This window comes from Callithrix jacchus, chromosome 14 (assembly GCF_049354715.1).
Source record: "Callithrix jacchus isolate 240 chromosome 14, calJac240_pri, whole genome shotgun sequence".
Lineage (NCBI taxonomy): Eukaryota > Metazoa > Chordata > Mammalia > Primates > Cebidae > Callithrix > Callithrix jacchus.
The window spans coordinates 66,409,610-66,421,085 of NC_133515.1; positions in this window are offsets into that span (position 1 = coordinate 66,409,610).

Sequence of the window (11,476 nt, forward strand, 5' to 3'; positions counted from 1 at the left end):
TTTAGATGTTAATCTCATCCAAAAAACATTTTCACAGAAACATTTAGAATAGTGTTTGACCAAACATTTGGACACCAGTAGCACTGCCAAGTTGATTCATAAAATAAACCATCACACTATGCAATTTCCAGTCTAATTTGAGAGTGTGAGGAAATGGAGTGATGAAAAATAATCTAAATGCAAGATAGAAGACGAATAAGAACATTTAATAAAACAAATAGAAAGCTGTTATAAGAAAGTAGACATAAACCCAAATATATCACTAGTTACACTAAATGAAAACAGATCCTAATTTAATGACAAAGATTGTTTTTGTTACCTATTGTTATGTAACAAACTACCCCAAAATTTAGTAGTTTAGGCCCAGCACAGTGCCTCACACCTGTAATCCCAGCACTTTGGGAGGGTGAGGAAAGCAGATTACTTGAGGTTAGGAGTTAAACTAAACCTGGCCAACATGGCAGCCAACATGGCAGAACCCCATCTCTACTTCAAATGAACCAAATGGCCTGGTGCAGTGGCTCACGCCTATAATCCCAGCACTTTGGGAGGCCGAAGTGGGTGGATCACCTGAGGTCAGGAGTTTGAGACCAGACTGACCAACATGGTGAAACCTTGTCTCTACTAAAAATGCAAAAATTATCTGGAAGTGGTGGTGGGCACCTGTAATCCCAGCTACTTGGGAGGCTGAGGCAAGAGAATCTCTTGAACCCAGGAGGTGGAGGTTGCAGTGAGCCACGATTGCACCACTGTACTCTATCCTGGGCAACAGAGCAACACCCTATCTTCAAAAAAAAAAAATTTAATAGCTTAATATTAAAACCATTTTATTATTTTTCCTGATTCTAAGGGTCAGAAATTTCAATAGGACATAATGGAGAAGGCACTTTTTTCTCTGGGTGATGTCTGCTGGGGCTGCAGTGTTCTAGATAGCTTTTTTGTCCACATGTCTAGCACCTCAGCTAGGATGAATCCAATGGCCAGGGGTTAGAACATCTGAACTGATATCATATGTATGGGGCCTTGGTTCTCACAATTGATTGGGTTATTTGGTTTTTCTACAAGTAGTCTTGGACTTTTCCACATGGCCAATCCATGTAGTCGCTCCAGAAAGATAGCAAGCTCATAGTTCCCAAGAAGATGAGGCTTAGAACTAACACACTATCATTTCTGTTACATTCTATCAGATAAAGGAAATTTCAGGCCTAGAGTCAAGAAGAGTAAACTACATAAGGGTCTAAATACTAGGAAGTGGGATAAACCTGGGGCTACCAATTGACTTAACCAACTACCACAGATTGCAAGAAGGGGCAAAAATAAAAACCCAACCACATGCTGTTTATAAGAAACATATCTAGAACATAAAAATACAGAAAGTTTGAAAGTAAAGAGTAGAAAAATACTAAGCCATGCAATATTATCAAAAGGAAGCTGGAATAGCTAAATTAAGTAGTACTAAGACAAAAAGTACTTACTGATGGAGTGAAAGGGAGACTCTTCATAATAAGGAAGATTTAATTTTCCAGGAAGATAAAAATATTCTAAATTTGTTTTTCTCCCATAACATAACCTCAAAGTATGTAAAGCTAATATTACAAAACTATGAGAAATAAAAACGCCAGAATTTTAGGAGGAGATGTTAACATTCAGTTACTGATAAAACAGGCAGACAAAAAATTCAGTAAGACTATAGGTCTGAACAACACTATTAGCAAAGTTAAGTGTAAGAATATGTTGAATACTTTTCCATAGTCCTTTACATATGAAGAAATTCACTAGTTTATGTTATTTCTGTTTTGGCTCATGAAGCTGGTAAGGATATCAGAGGATCCTGAGCTTTCAGGCTGGTTAGAATCTCTCCCTATTTTACAGATAGATTGTGTACCTTTACCTCATTCATTAAATAAACTTAGTAACTACCGACTGTTCCAGGCCCTGTACTTAGAACAGAGGTGAAAACAGTAGTTAAAACTACAGACAAGCAAATCAGAAAATATAATTGTAGTATATAAGTGCAGTGGTAGAGCTTTACATAAGTAGTAATGGGAATCAAGTCCTAACTCAGCCCCGGGAGATGTCTGAACAAAGATTGAAGAGAGAAGAATATGGAGTAGAAGTAGGAATGGGCGTGGTGGAAGAGGGGTGGAACCATATCTAGCAAAGCCTACTGGAGAAAGAGCATGATTATTCAAGTGAGAGAACTGCCAGTCATTTGGAATGTCTGGACTATAAAAGGTTGCTCAAGTTAGGGATTATCTGGTTGCAAGAAACAGAAACTCATGCCAGCTGGTTAAAGTAAAGGAGAAATGAATATAAAAATAGGCAGGGATTATGTGAGACACAAATGTGGGAAGCACAGCCAAAATGGCAAGAACTCTCCCTTTTTTCTCATCATCTAGTCTTGGCATTTCTTTGTGTGTCGGTTTCACTCTCTGCTCACTTATATGCTTACATGTAGTCCATTATGGCTGTCCCAGATACGAGCCTTGGCTTTCCACCTCTGCGGCCAACCCACTTTGTCTAACTTTCCTGCTTAGCAACCTACAGTTACTACCTAACACAGCCTCAGGGTCCCAAATCCAAATTCCCAGGAGCTGTAGTCAGACTGATGCAGCTTCTACGTGCTTGTAGATCAGGGGTCAGCAAACTGTAGCCCTGCCTTCCACTTTTGTAAATAAAGATTTAATAGAACATAGCCACAAAATTCATTTACATACTATCGATGGCTGCTTTGGCACTACAAAGACAGAGTTGTGCAACTGAGAAAGAGAACCAATGGACCATAAGGCTGAAAACATTTACTATGGAGACTTACAGAAACAATTTGCTGGCCAGGCATGGTAGCTCATGCCTGTAATCCCAGCACTTTGGGAGGTCGAGGTGGGAGGATCACCTGGGGTCAGGAGTTCAAGACCAGCCTGGCCAACATGGCGAAAGCTTATCTCTACTAAAAATACAAAAACTACTGGGGTGTGGTGCTGCGTGCCTATAATCACACCTACTTGAGAGGCTGAGGCAGAAGAATTGCTTGAACCTGGGAAGTAGAGGTGGCAGTGAGCCAAGATTACATCACTACACTCCAGCCTGGGCAACAAAGCGAGACTCTGTCTCAATAAAACAAAAAAAGAAATAAAAGTTTGCTGACCCTGCAGTAGACAGGTCATGTGGAGGTGTAGAACTGTTTTTTCAGGCAGTCAGCTCTGGTAATGGAAGCTCTGAAAGTAGATAACCCCTCTGTGCCTCTCCGAAAAAAGGATAACGTTGGGAAAAGAAACAGTGGGTGAGGAAGTATTTTGAGAAAGGAATGGGTTGCAAACTGTAACACAGGAAAGAAAATAATCAGTCTCAAGTGTATGCAAATTTTTTACACAGGGTGAAAGGGTGCACGACAGTGACTTCTTACTCTGGAGAAATTCATTAAGATGCTAAATTTAGGAGCACGTGTCACCTGTAACTGCCTTTAAATAACTCACTCATGGCAAATTTCCCAGACCCTCCATGTATAGCTCTTGCTGAGATGAACTGGCTGAGGCATAATATTCGCTGAATGTACAAAGATTTTTAAATGCATGTCCAGAAGGTTATTGTTTACCAGAGAGAGAGAGACAGAGAGAGACAGAGAGAGAGAGAGAGAGAGAGAGAGAGAGAGAGAGAGAGAGAGAGACAGACAGAGAGAGAGAGGGAATGAGGCAGATAAATAGAAGGCAGATAGACTGAGACTTGATCAGGGAGGAGACAACAAAATCTGGAATTTACTATTTTGGTAAATATAAGATAACTATGAAGAAGTCTTTGATAAGCAACAGTTTTCTTGGTGAGCAGAAAAATATTAATTTTTAAAAACCCTAAGGTTCATGGCCAGGTGCAGTGACTCACGCCTGTAATCCCAGCACTTTGTGAGGCCAAGGCAGGCAGATCACTTTTGGTCAGGAGTTCGAGACCATCCTGGCCAACATGGTGACACCCCATCTCTACTAAAAATACGAAAAATTAGCCAGGTGTGGTGGTAAATGTCTGTAGTCCCAGCTACTTGGGAGGCTGAAGCTAGATAATAGCTTGAACCCAGGAGGCAGAGATTGTAGTGAGCCGAGATCATGCCACTGCACTCCCTCCTGGGTGACAGAGTGAGACCCTGCCTCAAAAAAAGAAAAAGAAAAAGAAATGCTAAATCCCTGGTCCCATTCCAGATCCAGTGAATAAGAACCTGCATTTTTTAAAAAATCCCATAGATGATTCTGTTGAAGAAAAAGTTATTCAGTGACACTTGTTAAAGAATGATAAGGCAAACTTTATTCAAGACCATCATGATAGGTATAGGGACCACTGCAATGAGATTTTGCAGTTGCAATTAGAGACTAGGCTTAACTCAGAATAAAGCAAGGACAAGTGGGAATTTATAGCCAAGGAGCAGGTAAGGGTCAGTGGATGGAAAATTGCTAAAAGCAAACATTCAGCAGTAAGGGGGATTCTGGCTAACCTGACCTATGAAGGTTTCTTGTGCTATGGACAGGCCAGGATAATCAGACATCCTCTGGAGAATAGTGGAGGATGAGGAATCCAGTCAGATACTAAAGGTGGGGGAGGTTCTTGCTAAACTGACTTAGCAGAGTTCTTTGCTAAAAATGGATTATACAATTAAGTGTACAAATATGCTGGGAGAAGATTTGGTTGAGCAGAGAATTTTTGTCAATTCTATATACATTAAAGTAAGAGAAGCACTAAATTAATACAGTAGTTTTCAGATGATTTAAAATGGAACAGTCATTATTTTGTTTGATTTGGTTTAAATGAAATCTTTCATAAAGCCCAATTCATAAAATAGATCAAAGTAGACCTGTTCTGATTGAAGATGGGAGGATGCTGGAAGGCAGGGAAGGGCTGGAAAAGCCCAGGCATGTCTATTCAATGTTACCCCAAGAACACAGTTTGAAAACCACTGATCTAACAGAATGAGCAGAAGTAATAGAATCTTTAGGCCCAGGCTCTGTTAAACTCCCATGCTATCTTCCAGCACCACCTCATTGAGAACTACCACAGTGAATCCATGTTAGGGATGAGACATGTCCTGTTTTGAAAGATTACAAATTTTTAAAAACTTGGAAATCACTGATATAGATCACTTTTTTAGCTTAAAAATAAAGCAGCTGGATGTGGTGGCTCACTCCTGTAATCCCAGCATGAGACAGGCAGACCACTTGAGGTCAGGAGTTCAAGACCAGCCTGGCCAACATGGTGAAACCCCATCTCTACTAAAAATACACAAAATTAGCCAGGTGTGTTGGCTCATTCCTATAATCCCAGCTACACGAGAGGTTGAGACAGGAGAACTGCTTGAACCTGGGAGACAGAGGTTACAGTGACTGGGATTGCAACACTGTACATAGCCTGGGCAACAGAGTAAGACTTCATCTCAAAATAAATAAAGAAAGAAATGAAAGAAAGGAATAAAGAAAAAGAAAGAAAGAAAGAAAGAAAGAAAGAAAGAAAGAAAGAAAGAAAGAAAGAAAGAAAGCATGCATCTAGGGCTCAGAAGATGACAGATGAAACTTCATTAAAACACAGCTACATTTAAAGCTATACTAACTGCTAACAAAAAAACAAACCTACTATTCAATAAATCTTAGGGATGAGGACCTGGCAAGATGGCCAAATAGGAACAGCTCTGGTCTGCAGCTCCCAGCGAGACCAATGCAGAAGGCAGGTGATTTCTGCCTTTCCAACTGAGGTACCCAATTTATCTCATTGGAACTAGTTAGACTAGCTGTGGGTGCAGCTCATGAAAAGCGAGCACAAGAAGGGTGGGGCATTGCATCACCTATGAAGTGCAAGGGGCTGGGGACCTTCCTCCCCTAGCCAAGGGAAGCCATGAGGGACTGTGCTATCTGGCCCAGATACTATGCTTTTCCCATGGTTTTGGCTACCAGCAGAGCAGGAGATTCCCCTACATGCCTATGCCACCAGGCCCTGGGTTTCAAGCACAAAACTGGGCAGCTGCTTGGCCAGACACCGAGCTAGCTACAGGATTTTTTTTGTACCCCAGTGGTGCCTGGAACCCCAGCAAGAGAACCATTCACTTTCCGTGGAAAGGGGGCCGAAACCAGGGAGCCAAATGGTCTCATTCAGCGGGTCCCATTCTCACCAAGCCCAGCAAGCTAAGAATCACTGGCTTGAAATTCTTGCTGCCAGCACAGCAGTCTGAAGTCAACCTGGAGCAATTGAGCTTGGTGGGACCACCATTACTGAGATTTGAGTAGGTGGTTTTCCCTTCACAGTGTTAAGGAAGCTACCAGGAAGTTCAGACTGGGTGGAACTCACTGCAGCACAGCAAAACAGCTGTGGTCAGACTGTGTCTCTAGATTCCTCCTCATTGGGCAGGACATCTCAGAAAGAAAGACAGCAGCCCCAGTTAGAGGCTTGTAGATAAAACTCCCATCTCTCTGGGACAGACCACCTGAGAGAAGGAGCAGCTGTGGGCACAGCTTCAGCAGACTTAAACGTCCCTACCTCCTGGCTCTGAAGAACAACAGATCTCCCAGTACAGTGCTGGAGCTCTGCTAAGGGACATACTGCCTTCTCAAGTGGGTCCTCCTGCCTCCTGACTGGGAGACACCTTCCAGCAGGGATCGACAGATACCTCATACAAGAGAGCTCTGGCTGGCATCAGATGCGTGCCTCTCTTGGATGAAGCTTCCAGAGGAAGGAACAGGCAAAAATCTTTGCTGTTCTGCAGCCTCCACTGGTGATACCCAGGCAAGCAAAGTCTGGAGTGGACTTCTGGCAAACTCCAGCAGACCTGCAGAAGAGAGGCCTGCCTACCAGAAGGAAAACTAACAAACAGAAAGCAGTAACATCAACATCAACAAAAAGGATACCCACACAAAAACCCCATCCAAAGGTCATCAGCCCAAAGATCAAAGGTAGATAAATCCACGAAGATAAGGAAAAAAAATGCTGAAAATTCCAAAAACCAGATTGCCTCTTCTACTCAAAGTGATTGCAACTCCTCTCCAGCAAGGGCACAAAACTGGACAGAGAATGAGTTTGAGAAATTGACAGAAGTAGGCATCAGAAGGTAAGTAATAAACTCCTCTGAGCTAAAGGAGCATGTTTTAACCCAATGCAAGGAAGCTAAGAACCTTGATCAAAGGTCACAGGAACTTCTAACTAGAATAACCAGTTTAGAAAAGAACATAAATGACCTGATGGAGCTAAAAAAAACACAGCACAGAAACTTTGTGAAGCATACACAACTATTAATAGCCAAATCCATCAAGTGGAAGAAAGGATATCAGAGATTTGAAGATCAACTTAATGAAGTAAAGCATGAAGACAAGATTAATCAAAAAAGTATGAAAAGGAATGAACAAAGCCTCCAAGAAATATGGGACTATGTGAAAAGACCAAACCTACAATTGATTGGTGTACCTGAAAGTGACGAGGAGAATGGAACCAAGTTGGAAAGTACACTTCAGTATATTATCCAGGAGAACTTCCCCAGCCTAGCAAGACAGGCCAACATTCAAATTCAGGAAATACAGAGAACACCACCAATATACTCCTCAAGAAGAGCAACCCCAAGACTAATAATCATCAGATTCTCCCAAGGTTGAAATGAAGGAAAAAATGTTAAGGGCAGCCAGAGAAAGATTGGGTTACCTACAAAGGGAAGCCCATCAGACTAACAGCAGGTCTCTCTGCAGAAACCCTGCAAGCCAGAAGAGAGTAAGGGCCAATATTCAACATTCTTAAGGAAAAGAATTTTCAACCCACAATTTCATTTCCAGTCAAACTAAGCTTCATAAGCAAAGGAAAAATAAAATCCTTTACAGACAAGCAAATGTGGAAGAATTTTGTGACCAACAGACCTGCCTTACAAGAGCTCTTAAAGGAAGCACCAAACATGGAAAGGAAAAACCGGTTTTGCTGTGGTACCAGCCACAGCAAAAACATACCAAAACATAAAGACCAACAACAGTATGAAGAAACTTCATCAACCAGCTAGCATCATGATGACAGGATCAAATTCACACATAACAATACTAACCTTAAATGTAAATGGGCTAAATGCCCCACTTAAAAGACACAAGTTGGATGAAGAGTCAAGATCCATTGGTGTGCTGTATTCAGGAGACCCATCTGACATGCAAAGACACACATGGGTTCAAAAGAAAGGGATGGAGAAATATTTACCATGCAAATGGAAAGAAAAAAAAAAGCAGGAGTTGCAATTCTAGTCTCTGATAAAATAGACCTTAAACCAACAAAGATCAAAAAAGACAAAGGAGGGCATTACATAATGGTAAAGGGAGCAATGCAACAAGACGAGCTAACTATCCCAAATATATATGCACTCAATACAGAGAACCCATATTCATAAAGCAAGTTCTTAGAGACCTACGAAGAGACTTAAACTCTGATATGATAATAGTGGGAGACTTTACCACCCACTGTAAATATTAGACAGATCAATAAGACAGTAAATTGTCAAGGATATTTAGAACTTGAACTTAGCTCTGGACAAAGTGAACCTAATAGACATCTACAGAACTCTCCACCCCACGTCAACAGAATATACATTCTTCTTAGCACCACATAGCACTTACTCTAAAATCAACCACGTAATTGGAAGTAAAACCCTCCTCAGCAAATGCAAAAGAATGAAATCATAACAGTTTCTCAGACCATAGTGCAATCAAATTGGAATTCAGGATTATCAAACTCACTGAAAACTACACAACTACATGGAAACTGAACAACCTACTCCTGAATGACTATTGGGTCAATAATAAAGTTAAGGCAGAAATAAATAAGTTATTTGAGACTAATACGGACAAAGAGACAACATATCAAAATCTCTGGGAGACAGCTAAAGCAGTGTTTAGAGGGAAATTTGTAGCACTATATGCCCACATCAAAAAGCAGGAAAGATCTAAAATTGACATCCTAACATCACAATTAAAAGAACTAGAGAAGCAAGAGCAAACAAATCAAAAAGCTAGCAGAAGACAAGAAATAACTAAGATCAGAGCAGAAAGCATATTCAAATAGGAAGAGCGGAAGTCAAATTGTCTGTTTGCAGATGACATGATTCTATATTTAGATAACCTCATCGTCTCAGCCCCAAAACTCCTTAAGCTGATCAGCAACTTTAGCAAAGTCTCAGGACACAAAAATCACAAACATTCCTTTACACCAAGAATAGAGAGGCAAATCATGAGTGAACTTCCATTCACAATTGCTACAAAGAGATTAAAATACCTAGGAATACAACTTACAAGCAACATGAAGGATCTCTTCAAGGAGAACTACAAACCACTGCTCAAGGAAATAAGAGAGGGCACAAACCTCTCCATGAAGGACCTCTTCAAGGAGAACTACAAACCACTGCTTGAGGAAACAAAAAACATTTCAGGCTCATGGAGAGGAAGAATTAATATCATGAAAATGGCCATACTGCCCAAAGTAATCTACAATTTCAGTGCTATTTCCATAAAGCTACCATTGACCTTCTTCACAGAATTGGAAAGAACTACTTTAAATTTCATATGGAACCAAAAATGAGCCCATTTAGCCAAGACAATCCTAAGTAAAAAGAACAAAGTTGGAGGCATCACACTACCTGACTTCAAACTATACTACAAGGCTACAGTAACCAAAACAGCATGATACTGGTACCAAAACAGATGCATAGACCGATGGAACAGAACAGAGGCCTCAGAAATGACACAACACATCTACAACCATGTGATCTTTGACAAACCTGACAAAAACAAGCAATGGAGAAAGGATTTCCTATTTAATAAATGGTGCTGGGAAAACTGACTAGCCATATGCGGAAAATGGAAACTGGACCCATACCTTACACCTTATACAAAAATTAACTCAAGATGGATTAAAGACTCAAATGTAAAACCTAAAACCATAAAAACCCTAGAAGAAAGTCTAGGCAATACCATTCAGGACATAGGCATGGGCAAAGACTTCATGACTAAAACACCAAAAACAATTGCAACAAAAGCCAAAATTGACAAATGGGATCTAATTAAACTAAAGAGCTTCTGCACAGCAAAAATACTATCATCAAAGTGAACAGGCAAACTACAGAATGGGAGAAAATTTTTGCGATCTATCCATCTGACAAGGATCTAATATCCAGAATCTACAAGTAACTTAAACAAATTTACAAGAAAAAAACAACCCCATCAAAAAGTCAGCAAAAGATATGAACAGACACTTCTTAAAAGAAGACATTTATGTGGCCAAGAAACATATGAAAAAAAAGCTAATTACCACTGGTCATTAGAGAAATGTAAATCAAAACCATAATGAGATATCATCTCCCACCAGTTAGAATGGTGATCATTAAAAAGTCAGGAAACAACAGATGCTGGAGAGGATATGAAGAAATAGGAATACTTTTACACTGTTGGTGGGAATGTAAATTAGTTCAACAACCATGGAAGACAGTGTGGTGATTCCTCAAGGATCTAGAACCAGAAATGCCATTTGAGCCAGCAATCCCATTACTGGGTATATACCCAAAGGATCATAAATCATTCTACTATAAAGATACATACACATGTATGTTTATTGCAGCACTATTTAGAATAGCAAAGACATGGAACCAACCCAAATGCCTATCATTGATAGACTGGATGAAGAACATGTGGCACATATACACCATGGAATACTATGTAGCCATAAAGAATAATGAGTTCATGCCCTTTGCAGGGACATGGATGAAGCTGGAAACCATCATTCTCAGAAAACTAACACAGAAAACCAAATACCACATTTTCTCACTCATAAGTGGGAGTTGAACAATAAGAACACATGGACACAGGGAGGGGAACATCACATACCAGGGCCGGTTGGGGGCATTGAGGGGTAAGGGAAGGGAAAGTATTAGGATAAATGTCTTATACATGTAGGGCTTCAAACCTAGATGATGGGTTGATGGGTGCAGCAAACCACCATGGCACATGCATAACTATATAACAAACCTGCACATTCTGCACATGTATCCCAGAACTTAAAGTGTATATACATATATATATATATTGGAGAATTAAAAAAATGTTAAATTTGATATCCCTTCCCTGGTCCCTCCTTACTTAGCAGTCAAGTGGAAAGACAATATGTGCAGTTTTTTAAAAGCCCTCAACCTCGACAGAATTGGGCTTGAATCCTGGCTAAATGTTCAGTGAAGGCACTGAGTATTAAAGAGACTTCAAATTTATTATAAGAAATGCAACTTTTTGCTCCACAGGGATGTTATATTTTATTTAGAGTAAGGCATTCTTAGTAATGATGATCAATTGCTTCAGTCTGTCTTTTTGGTTGTGTAAGCCCCAAACCTTGGAGCCATCCTTGGCTTCTTTCATATCTTCAAAATACCATATATCTAGAATCTGACCCTTTCTTCCCACCTCTTCTGCCACCGCCCTTGTCAAAGCTACAGTCATCTCTCACCTGA